Source organism: Mobula hypostoma, chromosome 14 (assembly GCF_963921235.1).
Source record: "Mobula hypostoma chromosome 14, sMobHyp1.1, whole genome shotgun sequence".
Taxonomy (NCBI): domain Eukaryota; kingdom Metazoa; phylum Chordata; class Chondrichthyes; order Myliobatiformes; family Myliobatidae; genus Mobula; species Mobula hypostoma.
The window spans coordinates 17,373,284-17,384,871 of NC_086110.1; the positions used below are offsets into that span (position 1 = coordinate 17,373,284).

General features: G+C 38.5%; 1 long non-coding RNA gene across 1 annotated transcript; it reads right to left on the reverse strand.

Annotated features, from left to right (window-relative positions):
• Positions 1–1,558: 1,558 nt before the first annotated feature.
• Positions 1,559–11,196, reverse strand: LOC134356456 (uncharacterized). The gene is made up of 3 exons (XR_010020356.1): positions 11,100–11,196; positions 7,146–7,235; positions 1,559–3,977 (listed from the first exon to the last, which is right to left on the reverse strand). It is a non-coding gene; the product is annotated as an uncharacterized LOC134356456 (long non-coding RNA).
• Between the last annotated feature and the right edge of the window lie 392 nt (positions 11,197–11,588).

Genomic DNA, 11,588 nt, shown 5'->3' on the forward strand with positions numbered 1-11,588 from the left:
GACAATAAGGTTGTCTTCAACATTAGAAGACTGATGTGGTATTGTGTAAATGAGAATACTGTAAGAAATTATTTGATTGTATTCATGTTCATACCCCACCCCCTCAATTCTGACTGTGTGAGGCACTACATTTCTCATCATGTCTTTACAGTAACTTGGAGGTCTTGATACCAGGAGGTAACCTGTGTACATCACATAACCAAAGCCACAGGTTGGACTGATTCTAGTGATTTTTGTTTTCAACAAAACTTCAAAGGTGACTTTAGGCAAAAACTTGATTGGCTGATATTCATTGGCACTTTTTGATGTCATGAAAAATTCCTTAAACTCCCTTTTGTGAAAACAAGAAATGTTGAAAATTCACATGACATCACCAGAGCAAATATGATGGATTCTGAGGAACTGGGAGAATGGATTATAGTCCTCATAGGAGATGGGGTAGGTGAAGAATCATTAAAGTAGCTGTTGGAGTCAGGAGGCTTCTGATTGATGTTAGTAAATGGTTTTTCTCCAGAAATTGAGACAGAAAGACTCAGAAAGGGAAGGAAGAGTTAAATGTTGATCTTGTGAAGTTGAACCTGTGGTGGTAAATGGCAATAGGAAGAAAGTTTGTGGCAAGTATAGAGAACTAAAAATCGGAGGCTTTTCAAAGAATAAGAAAAGTATTGGGGGTTTCATAAAGGAAACAGAGGGTAAGAAGAGGCCATGAAATGTCATTCATAGGTGAGATCCTCAAGCACTTTATTTGTATATGAAAGGCAGAGGGCTTGTTAGAGTGATGTCTGGGGGTTAGCACATGTGCTAAAGAACTTTAAATGACTTCAGCAAACAGCCTTCATTACACAGCACTGATCCCATTACACTTTAACATGCTTTTCACAGCTTTCTGTGCACTTGTAATTTCTGTTGCTTCTTCTCTCTGAATTGCCACATGCAACTTCCAGTGAGTGCAACTTTTGACAAAATGCGCTATTTCTCCCCAGGGTTGATGGGTTCATGAATGGTTGTAGTCACGGTTGAGGATTGGCTTGGGTCTCCAGGGTTCATGACCTGATGTTACCTGACCTCAACAGCTGCTCTCCGGAGAGATGCATCTCTGTAAAACCTCACCCTGATATATCTCCTCTAATTCCCACACAACATAAGACATAAGTGACGGATACAAGTTAAGCAGTACACACTTAAAACCGCAGAGTAAGTACAATGCAATGTGCATCTAAACTCATAATGCCTGCTGTATTCCTTTGCCTGTAACTGTTACACTAAGGCACACACACTCGCAAATGCGTATGCTAAATTACAGTTCTTGGATTGAATATACACAACCCCAGTAGCCTCCTGAACCTTCAGAAACCACCCTCCGTAACTGGTGGTCCCACCTTACCAAATTACCACACAAATTTTAGTCTCTTACATTAACACACAAGCACACACTCAAACATTACTTTAATATCTACCAGTTCACCTCTTCGGCGTGTTCATGATACCTAACCACTGATCTGAACAGGTCCAAGTGTGAATGCCAGTTTTAAAAATACTTACCCACATCAACTGCAGAGATTGCTGGTCCACACGATGAGTCGCAAGAAGGAATCCCTCTCCTGACACCAAATGTTTTTGCGTGAATTAAGTCACCAGAGGGAAGTACTGGTCGGTATGAAGCAGTCGCTTTATTTGACAAAATATCACAAATAAGCTAACAGCCTTTGGAGTCACAAGAGAGAAGGAGAGAGACCCTTTCGGAGCAAGAGATATGCTTGACCCAGTAATACACAACATTTTATGTGCTAAACATCAAAGAAATTTCAGGACAATTCTAACAAATCGATATTTACAATGCTTCCTTTGAACTACATTTAAGAGTTTCAAATGCCTGGATCTTCCCACCAACATACTCCCTGCTCACAACTGTATTACACACACCCAAATGCACATCAGCCACAAATTTAAATTAGCATGTCTGTTCTTCCAATTAACTTGGTTCACAATTCTTAGGAACCCATTGTTCAGAGCTGCATTTTAGACTTAATTCTTAATTTATATTCAAATCTGAAGGCTCGTGTCTGAAGTCAGTTAAATTGATTTGCAACATGTGGAACCTCTGTGTGAAGCTTTACTGGATTACTGTACATGGGTCTGATTCCCACAACTAAGGAAGGATGTGATTGTACTGGAAAAGGTGCAAAGGAAATCCATTGGGATATTGTCAAACAAAATAGGCTAGGTTTGCTTTCTTAAGAGGGCAAGGGCTGGGCTGAAGGAGTAGGTTGCTGGTAAGCGTATGCAAAATTAAAAGACTATAGCTCGTATGAAGAACTTTTAATCTTTGGAGAGGTGTGAGGGCATTGATTTAAGAACAAGGATAACAGGTTTGAGGAAGAACTTTTACCCGAAATCTGGAACACACCACCTGAGAGGATGATAGAGGCAAGTACAATCACAGCGTATAAGAGGTATTTTGATAGGCACTTGAGCCATCAAAGGGCACTGAATGGTACGGCTGGATGCTAGGAAATGGGTTTAGTAAAGATGGGAAAGTAATGACTGGCATAGACATGATGAGTGAAGGGGCTTATTTCCATGCTGTGTGGCTGTGTGACAGTATATTGTCAAACAGACTGCCTCTTGCTTAAAATTTAACAGTTCATGGAGAAATTCTTTTCTTCATCATTTTGGAGAATTTTAAAAATCAACTGAAAATGTATTTCATTTCCTTTTCTGAATCCATTCTGTACTTGATTTTGCAATGACTTCACTATTCTGACTTACTCTTCCTGAGATGTTTATTTAACTATTTCTTCAGAGTGATTGGTTCAGGAGTTAAACAATGTTTGACCTGTTGACATAAATCCCAAGAGTCCATATTGTGCTAGATTTGCCCCCTTTTAAAATATCTTACTGTGCATGAGTTCATGGGAACAAAGTGAATATTTGATATTGTTACTTCACAGTCGTCATACAAATTAAAATTTGCCATGTTTCAAAACTGATATTATTTGGAAGTATCTGGCAAACTAAGTATACTTGATCTATTTTGTGAAAACCACTCGCAGTGTTATTATTTTGATTTGAATGGGTAATTTCCATCAGTTGACAGGTTTATCAGCTGTGGTTATTCCTCACTTTTGCAAAAAAGTGTCCAAATGATCTAACATAAATTAAAAATGGTGATTTTTAAAGGAACTCTGAATCTTTTGCACATACAAACACATTGTAACTATATTTCTCCTTTTACCAGCAGGCAACTTTGGATAAATTGCTTGAAGTAGATCAATGTGGTGATTATCATCCTCGAATTCCATTGGGGCTCAGATCTGGCAGCTCTGCAAACATTTCCCCCCACTTGCAGAATTTACTTGATCTAGTGGACCGACACTGGAGTGGTTCAAATTCACACCACACAAACCAGAGGTTTCTTAGTCAGTTGTCTTCCTTAATGAACCGTGAGGTAATCACCCAGGTTGAGATCAAGAGATAAAATCCACAAGTTATCAATTCTGGGTAATATTGATTAGACCTTACATGAAGCCTGATTTTGAGGCAACAAATTTTTATTGAATATTTGAATAAAAATAGCTTGTAAAGTTCATTCAGCAAACTAAAACTAAGTAAGCAGATGATAAGAAGAAACCAGAGATGACCAAAAGTTTGTTTGCAGTTGTTTTTTGAAGAACTTACAAAAGGAGAAAAAATGAAAATGCTAGGTTTAGGGTTAGGGTTACAATTGTCTTGCCTCATCGATACAACTAAGTAACATTTATAATGCTACTCCATATCTTGTTTATCAGCTAATTTTAAAAGATACTGGATGTATCGAATGACAACTGAAGTGCTATCCTAGAACTTCCAAATCGCCGCAAATATATGTTGGACCAGTGATTCATTTTTTCTTTGTTGCAACAAACTCTTCTATAGATTCTGTTGTTGAACTGTTCTTCAATGCGCTGGACACAATGGCCGTTACAAAAATTCAAAGCCTGGAAGAAAAGGTTAAATTATTAACAGAAGAGAACAGATCTCTGCTGACCAGAACAGTGTCTGGCCTAGACTCTGCAGAGTTCCTTCATATTAAACATCAATTGACTCAGAAAGGTGGTGATTTGGTGAGCATCATTTAATCTTGTGTCCACCACTTCCACTGCCACAAATCAATTTGTAAAATATAATCTGATGTTACAGAAACCTGTTAACTCATCTTATTTAAAACAAATGTGCACTAAATCCAAGAGTGTTTCTCAAAAACAATGGATAATTATTGGGGGGAGATTTTTCAGTCAACCTCTAAAATTCTTCAGCTCTTTCTCCACACGGAGATCCCTGTGTTGTGGCAATTCTGACCCTTGTGCGATATCTTCTTCATTCATTCCATCAGTAGTTTTCAGCTCCCTGTTGCAAAAATGCAGAAATTCCCTCCTTAAGCTTGTCAGCACCTTTAACTTTTTATTTCTTTCGTAACCACATTCTCTAAAATCTAACTTTTTACCAAGCTTTTGGTCTGATGTCAAGCGCTTACAGGCTCAGGTGTGTTTCTGGGGTACAGGGGCTAGCAACCCTTGTGCCTGTTCTGTGTTCTATCGCTGAGCAGCAGTGAACCATCTGATTGGCCTATCAGAGTTCTCTTTGGGAACTAGTTGACTTGATCAGCATTTCTGATCTGGCTATTGTTCACAATTGCACTTAATAAAAAAAAATCTATTTGATGTTTAAAATATTGATAGAATATGTATGTCATTGAGAAGAATGAAAATATGTATTTTTCTGCACTGCAAAAAGGTATGTTTCCTTTCATATCTCAAGCTTGTCCAATCACATTAGAAAAAATTCTAAAGATTGATTTGACATTTGCTGTTGACGAAGGGAATGGTGACATCTTGTTTTAATACCTTTTGAAGGAATCTTTAAATGGAAAGTTTGAGAAATTGATAGAGGAAAACAACAAGCTGCGCTCTCAGTTAAAGAGTTTAGAACCTGTGAATTGTGCTGGACATCAACAACGTAACGGTAGGTTTCTTCTTAACATGTTTCTGTAGATGCGTTATGAAATGAAAATAGAAAAAACAGGAAATATCTCAGCAAGTTAAGCAGCTTCAATGGATAGAGAGAAGGAGTCATACTGGCTAATGATCCATCATAAAATTGGAAAATTGTGGAATCATATGTTTTAAGTTGTGGAGCAAGTGAATGGGTGGAGCTAAAGGACGTGTTTGTGATCGGGTGGAGTTGGAAAGTGTCTGAAGTGACACAATTATTAGTGATGTCATCTGAGAAAAGGCAGTAAAAACTTAATAACAGATCTGGCTGCCGGACAATAAATATTCCAGTAACAATGGAACATGAGGAAAAGTGAAGGACATTTGGGGAAAACAATGCCGCAAATACACATCACTCAGATAGTATTTGTGGAGGGTTTATGGTTGTACACAGAATGAATGATTCCATTTGATGACTAGTAATGAAAAATTCTCTTTTGAATTCAGTATTAATCCTAAGGTTGCAATATACCAAGTTGCAAGGTGGTATGATTTGTTTTTAAAGCTTTCAATTGGCATTGTTGGCAAGTTGTAAGAGGTTGAAGGCAGGTCCCCATCCTATCACACAAATTATTCTCACCACCTGCCTTTCTATGCAGCATAAAATACATTTGATGCAGGTGATATGTTTTGCTTATTTAAAATTACATTAAGATTTGAGTAATATCGTACATATATTGTTTAATTAAGCATTCTTTGTTGTTTACATATTGCATTGCAAATTATCAGTAAGAGTACGTAAATGGCATACATCTTCACACCATCACATGATAGGTGCACGATGGAAGAGCATGAAGGTTGAATATTAAGAGATTATTCAATTATGCAAAGTTTATATCCTAACAGTTTGTGTTGTAATAAAATCAGAAAATGGTGAAAATATGCAGCAAGTCAGGTTCCATCTCTGGAGGTAAAACAAGTTAAACTTACAGGTGATTACCTGATTTGTTGAAATATTTACCCTTTTCCCACCTTCCACAGATGTTTCGTACAAGCAGATTTTTCTATTGTTTTTATTTCAGCTTTCTAACATCGGCAACGTTTTACTTGCAAAAGTTTGCCAACTTACATATTAGAAGAAGAAGAAAGCCCTTAACTCTCAGTGGAGTTATCGGGATGCCGTCATGATGGCGTTTTTTTTTTAGCAGGCTTTCTTATTTTTACGAGGCTGAGTTGCTATCTCGACGCTCAACCCAGCATGGATGGAAAGCGAGCAAGGGAGCCGGCTGGATTCGAACTCGGGAGCCTTCGCTTCGAAGGCTAGCGCCACCACGCCACCAGCTGGCAGAACTTACATATTACATCCCTGTATTTTGATGATCTTTTGTATAAATCCAGATATCCCATTTGGTTTTGTCAACCATCTACTCAGGAATTGGAATATTCAGGGAAAAATTTAAAATATTAAGGATTTAGGAGCTAATTATTGCAGTAAAAATGTTAATGTATAATAACCCTGCCACTTCAAAACCTTTGCTGCTGTTTGTTATTTTAATATTTACCCACTAAATATCAAAGTTGCTTGACAGAGATTTAACCTGAATATAAACCAAGATATACTATAATTCTTGTAAAATGATGAAGCATTTTCTGTTTATCTGTTTTCTTAGAGGAACTTCACAGAGAAAACGACAGACTAAATTTGCTAGTGGAATATTTGAGTCAGGAAATTAAACAACGCAACAAGTTAAAGGACTGTCATGATGTTACAAGAGAGTCATAGGTAATAAAAACATAGAAAACTATTGTGGTATGTCAGCAAAACCATCTTATTTGAAAATCAGAAGATATATTAATATCTAATATTTCATTCAGAATCCAGTGTATCAAATTTAGCAAGCAATGTAATGGCATTTCAATATATATTACTTTATGTTTTCTTACCCTCTCCGCTACTTAAAATACTGCACCTAAAAACTATTCAAATTCCTGTATTTCGAAATTTCCTGGTAATATTTTTGTTATCTGCAGTGTTGTGAAGATAATTTAAAACTGCTCCTCCATACTGTAGCAGAAAATCGCCCTGAAATGGTATAATTTGCTTGTTTAAAAAGTTGAAATCAACAATGTGAAGACATCACTCTATTTAAATTCTTATCAGAGGTGCTGTTCTACCTTGAAACACCTTTCTCCTCAAAGCATTTGCTTTCCAGAAACCTGCAGTCCCACCAGGGTAATTTTTAAGGCCAGGATGAGTACAATAAACTGTAGAAAGAAAACAAAAATAAGACAGGAGCAGGAGAACAAGCAAATAGAGTATTCCAGCTTAAAGGGGAACCAAAAATCTAATCTCTTCTCATTTGCCGTTACATCGCTGGCATTTCGGGCAGCAATGAATGTCCTTCATCTCTGGGGCGCTCATGGCTTCCTTCATCACAGCAGAAGTTTCCTCTCGGTTTTCACTACTGACAGTCGTGCAAGTCCCTGGTGGAGACTCAGGAATACCTTCACACTCAGATGGAGGATTCTTCGTTGCTGTTTCTGTAATAATTATGTTTTACCAGTCAGGGTGTCAGATCTGAGTGGAATTCCTCACCCTGGAGGACCAGTGGACCATTCTGAGTCTGGACTCTGTCTTTTGACCTGTCTGGCATGGATGATCCTACCAAAAGCCAAAGCTTAAATCTCCGACCCCAGCCAACATACTGTAGCTCTCAGGGTAATTGAGGTTGTGCTGTTCTTCGAGGAAAATCTAGCAGGCTTAGGGATAAAGGGGGAACATTTGCTTGGATGTGGAGAATATGAGTGAGAGACTTAATGAGTACTTTGCTTCAGTATTTACCAAGGAAAAGGATATGGAGGACCAGGAGATCAGTGCTGAGTGTATCACTACGTTAGGCTGTTTAGAGGTCAAGGTGGAGGAAGTATCGTTCCTCCAAATGAGTATAAAGGTGGAAATGTCCCCAGAGTCTGATGGGTTTTTCACCTGGTTATTGAAGGAGGCAAGGGATGAGATTGCTGGACACTATCTTCGTGTCCTCTGTAGCCACAGGAGAGGTCCTGGAGGACTGGCTTATGTTGTACCTCTATTTAAGAAGGAAACACGGGAAAATCCTGGGAACTATAGACTGGTGAGTCTCAGGTCAGTTGTTGGGAAATTACTGGAGAATATTCTTCATGATAGGGTATATGAGTATTTGGAAACCCATGCTTAGATCAGGAGAGCCAGCATGACAGAGGGAAACGGATCAGCCATGATGAAATGGTGGGGCAGACTCTTTGATCCGAATTCCCTCTATCTGCTCCAAAATCTTATGGTTATATGTGGAATATTTGGGTGTTTCATTCTCCATCATGGAGGTCTTGGATGACAGCAGATAGGAGAGTCTGGACTAGCAACTGATCCTGGAGGAACTGACTGACTCCATCTCATCCTACAATTTGAGCAAAACTCTCGGAAGCGATGGCTGACTGGCTGAGTTATGTTGGGCTCAGTAGCACTGGATGACTCCAGAGCTGCTGGAAGTGTACGATGTTATGTGTTTGACTGGCAGTGTATCAGACTCCATTTCCCTCATTTACAAGCAGGAGGGGGGCAGGGATAGCATCAGGAATTGGAGACCCATCCTGTTGTTATATGCAGACTGCAAGACACTGTTGAAGACCATCGTCAACAGGGTCAAGCCCATTGATTCCAGAGGACTGGAATAAAGGATGGGAGATTCGGATAAATCGGATTGCTGTTCTGTAGAACCACCACTGAACATGATGAATCGAATAGCAGCTGGTGTTGTTACCCTTTTGTGATCAGCTTCAGCTTTTCTGATTAAAGTAAACTGTATATTTGGAACTACAGTTATAAGTTTCTCATAAACTCTTTCTGCTTTGTTATTCTGTTCATTTATTTGTTACCTATTTTTTAGAGCCATCAAATCCTCCAATAATTACTTACAAGAGCTGCTGAACGCAACTCGCCAGAGGACAGACATGTCAAATCTTGGCTCTCAGCACACTGCAGCATGGAACAAACTGTCAGCTTCAGGAATCTCAGATCAACTCTCATCATTCAAATACAGCCATCATAGTAATAGAGATATAGTGTAATGAAAGTGCATTTAGTACAGGAACTCATTTTAGTAGTGTAACTTCATCAAAAATACCCAATGCTAAATAAATTAATTTTTGTTGGAAATAGTACATGAGCAAATCCTAAATTATTTTTTGTACAAATAAACCCTTAGTTTGACAAAATTAAGAGATGCTGTGTTAATGCTAGGCCACCCGGAACTAAATACATTGAATTGGACAATAGGCAGGGTTAACATTGGAAGCAGTTTGTCATGTGGAGAGACCTCAACTGATTTGTGTGTGCTCATAACCTTTTTAAAATCAGAAGTATTATGTGTAATGCTCACACAATGAAGCCTTAGTTTGCTTTTTATGTGTGAACTGTTGGTAATATGCAATGAATTGCCGATAAGTTTCTGGAATGTAATAGATGTTTCTATCTGGTTTGCTAAAATAGGCAGTTTTTCATGCACATGAACAAGCTTGTAATCTAATTTCCGATCTTTACATGTAGCTTGCAATGTACAGAAGTGGAGTTTACACCAAATTGTATTCTACGTAGTAATATTGACTCGGGAATTATAAAACTGTAATAATAGCATTGAGAATAAGCTAGGAATGACAATTGAAATAAGAACCAGTGTCGGTGGAATCACTAAACAGGGCCGCCAGGATCATCGACCTGAATCATTAATACTTCCTTTTAGTTTACCAACCTGCTGAGCGCTTCAGTGTTTTTCATTTTAGCTTTCCAGCATCCTGAAGTACTTCAGAAAAACATAAAAATACAGGTGCTGGAAATGTAAAATTTAATAAGCAGTTACAGCACCGGATTTACAGCATCAGTGAATACTGATGGGACTGGATCCCTACCACATTCTCCCTGTGACTGTGTGGGTTTCCTCTGCATGTTCCACTTTCTGTCCACATTCCTAAGCTGTACGGTGAGGGTGAGGAAGTTGTGGCCATGCAATGTTGGGACTGGAAGCATGCTGACATTTGTGGGCTGCCACCAGCAGAACCCTGGCTGATTTGATTTGACACAAGTGACACAGTTCGCTAAGTACATGTGACAAATAAAGCTAACCTTTAAACTTTTAAGTATTGAAGCACCTTAAAACAAAACAGTAAAATTGTGGAAGTGTAACAGCAGGGGTCAGGCAGTGTCTACAGAGTTGGTGCTCAGGTAGATGAATTTTCATAAACTTTTAGAATGTTCTGGAACTGATCCTTTTATTCTCTTTACAGGAAGCGCTGACCTATTTTCTGTTTCTGTGTCAGTTGTGTTTTTGTAGCCCTTACTTTGACTATCTACTTAGAAAGATTAGGTGTTGATCATGTTCCTATTGGTTTCAATTGCCATTCTGTACTCAGGGAATGGAATGGAAGGTGTTTAAGAGAATGTATTTTGATCATTATGTATTTTGACAGACATACATTTAATTTATGAATCTGTCTAGTCACAAAACATGGTGGCACATAGCTACAAATTTAAATTTACATTTCAATCTACCTTATCTTCATAGTATGAGCTACAATGGAAATGTCGAAGTATGATGAAGTGTACTTTTACAGTGGTGTTTGTTGGTATCCCACAGGATTCGTTTTGGGACTGTTGGTATTCCCTCTGTATATTGATGATGAAACCCCGAGATTTAATAATTGGAAAAAGACACATAAATAATAAGAGGATTGTTGTGTTCTTGTGCAGCGTGTTGAAACTCTGACTAAACATCTAGTTAAACCAGAGCCAATGAAGAGAGAGTCGTAGTAAGGTTAACCATTTACTGTGCACTCTTCCACATTAACATCGTATGGTGAAAACTGTTGATAACAAAAATACAAAAATATACAGTGTCTGTTTCATTCTGGAGATCACCCACGCTCTCTTCTTTTAGCGAGTGTCTCCAGCCGCCCCGAGTAGGGAGGGAGGGGTCGCGTCAAACCACCGCCGGGCCCGAGCCCACCCCGCGTTTGAAAATGAAAACCCAACACACGTGCCACCCGGACTGCCCCTACCGTGTTAATATTTTTACTTCAAATACTTTCATAGGAACTTACGGCGTTGCTTCTATAACATTTCTTTCTGGGTAGACACAGAGCTCTTCATGATCCCGCTGCACGCATGGCACCCACCTTCTCACCTTCTCCGAACCGGAAGTTCCACACCAGACGCGGCAAACCGGAGGTGACGTCATCACTTGCCGCGATATGCCGTAGACAATGAATTTACCTTTGTTATACTGTAACTTAATTATCAACCTTTAACTTTCACTAGAAAATAGTTACAAACAAATAATTTAAAGCGTAGACCCAACAAAGTCAAATAAATGCCTTAAGGGCAACACAAGGATAATTAATTTCTAACTTACTGTGAACTAGATTACATCGACTGAAAGTTACATGAAAGCAGATTTTCACTTGATCTTTCAAAAGCAGAACAAATGAAATATTAGAGTGTCTAAATATGAATATTTCAAGTTCTGTGCACAATGTAAATAGAAGTAAGATTGCCATGCTGATGAAATTAAATTTGCTACTTTAAGATAT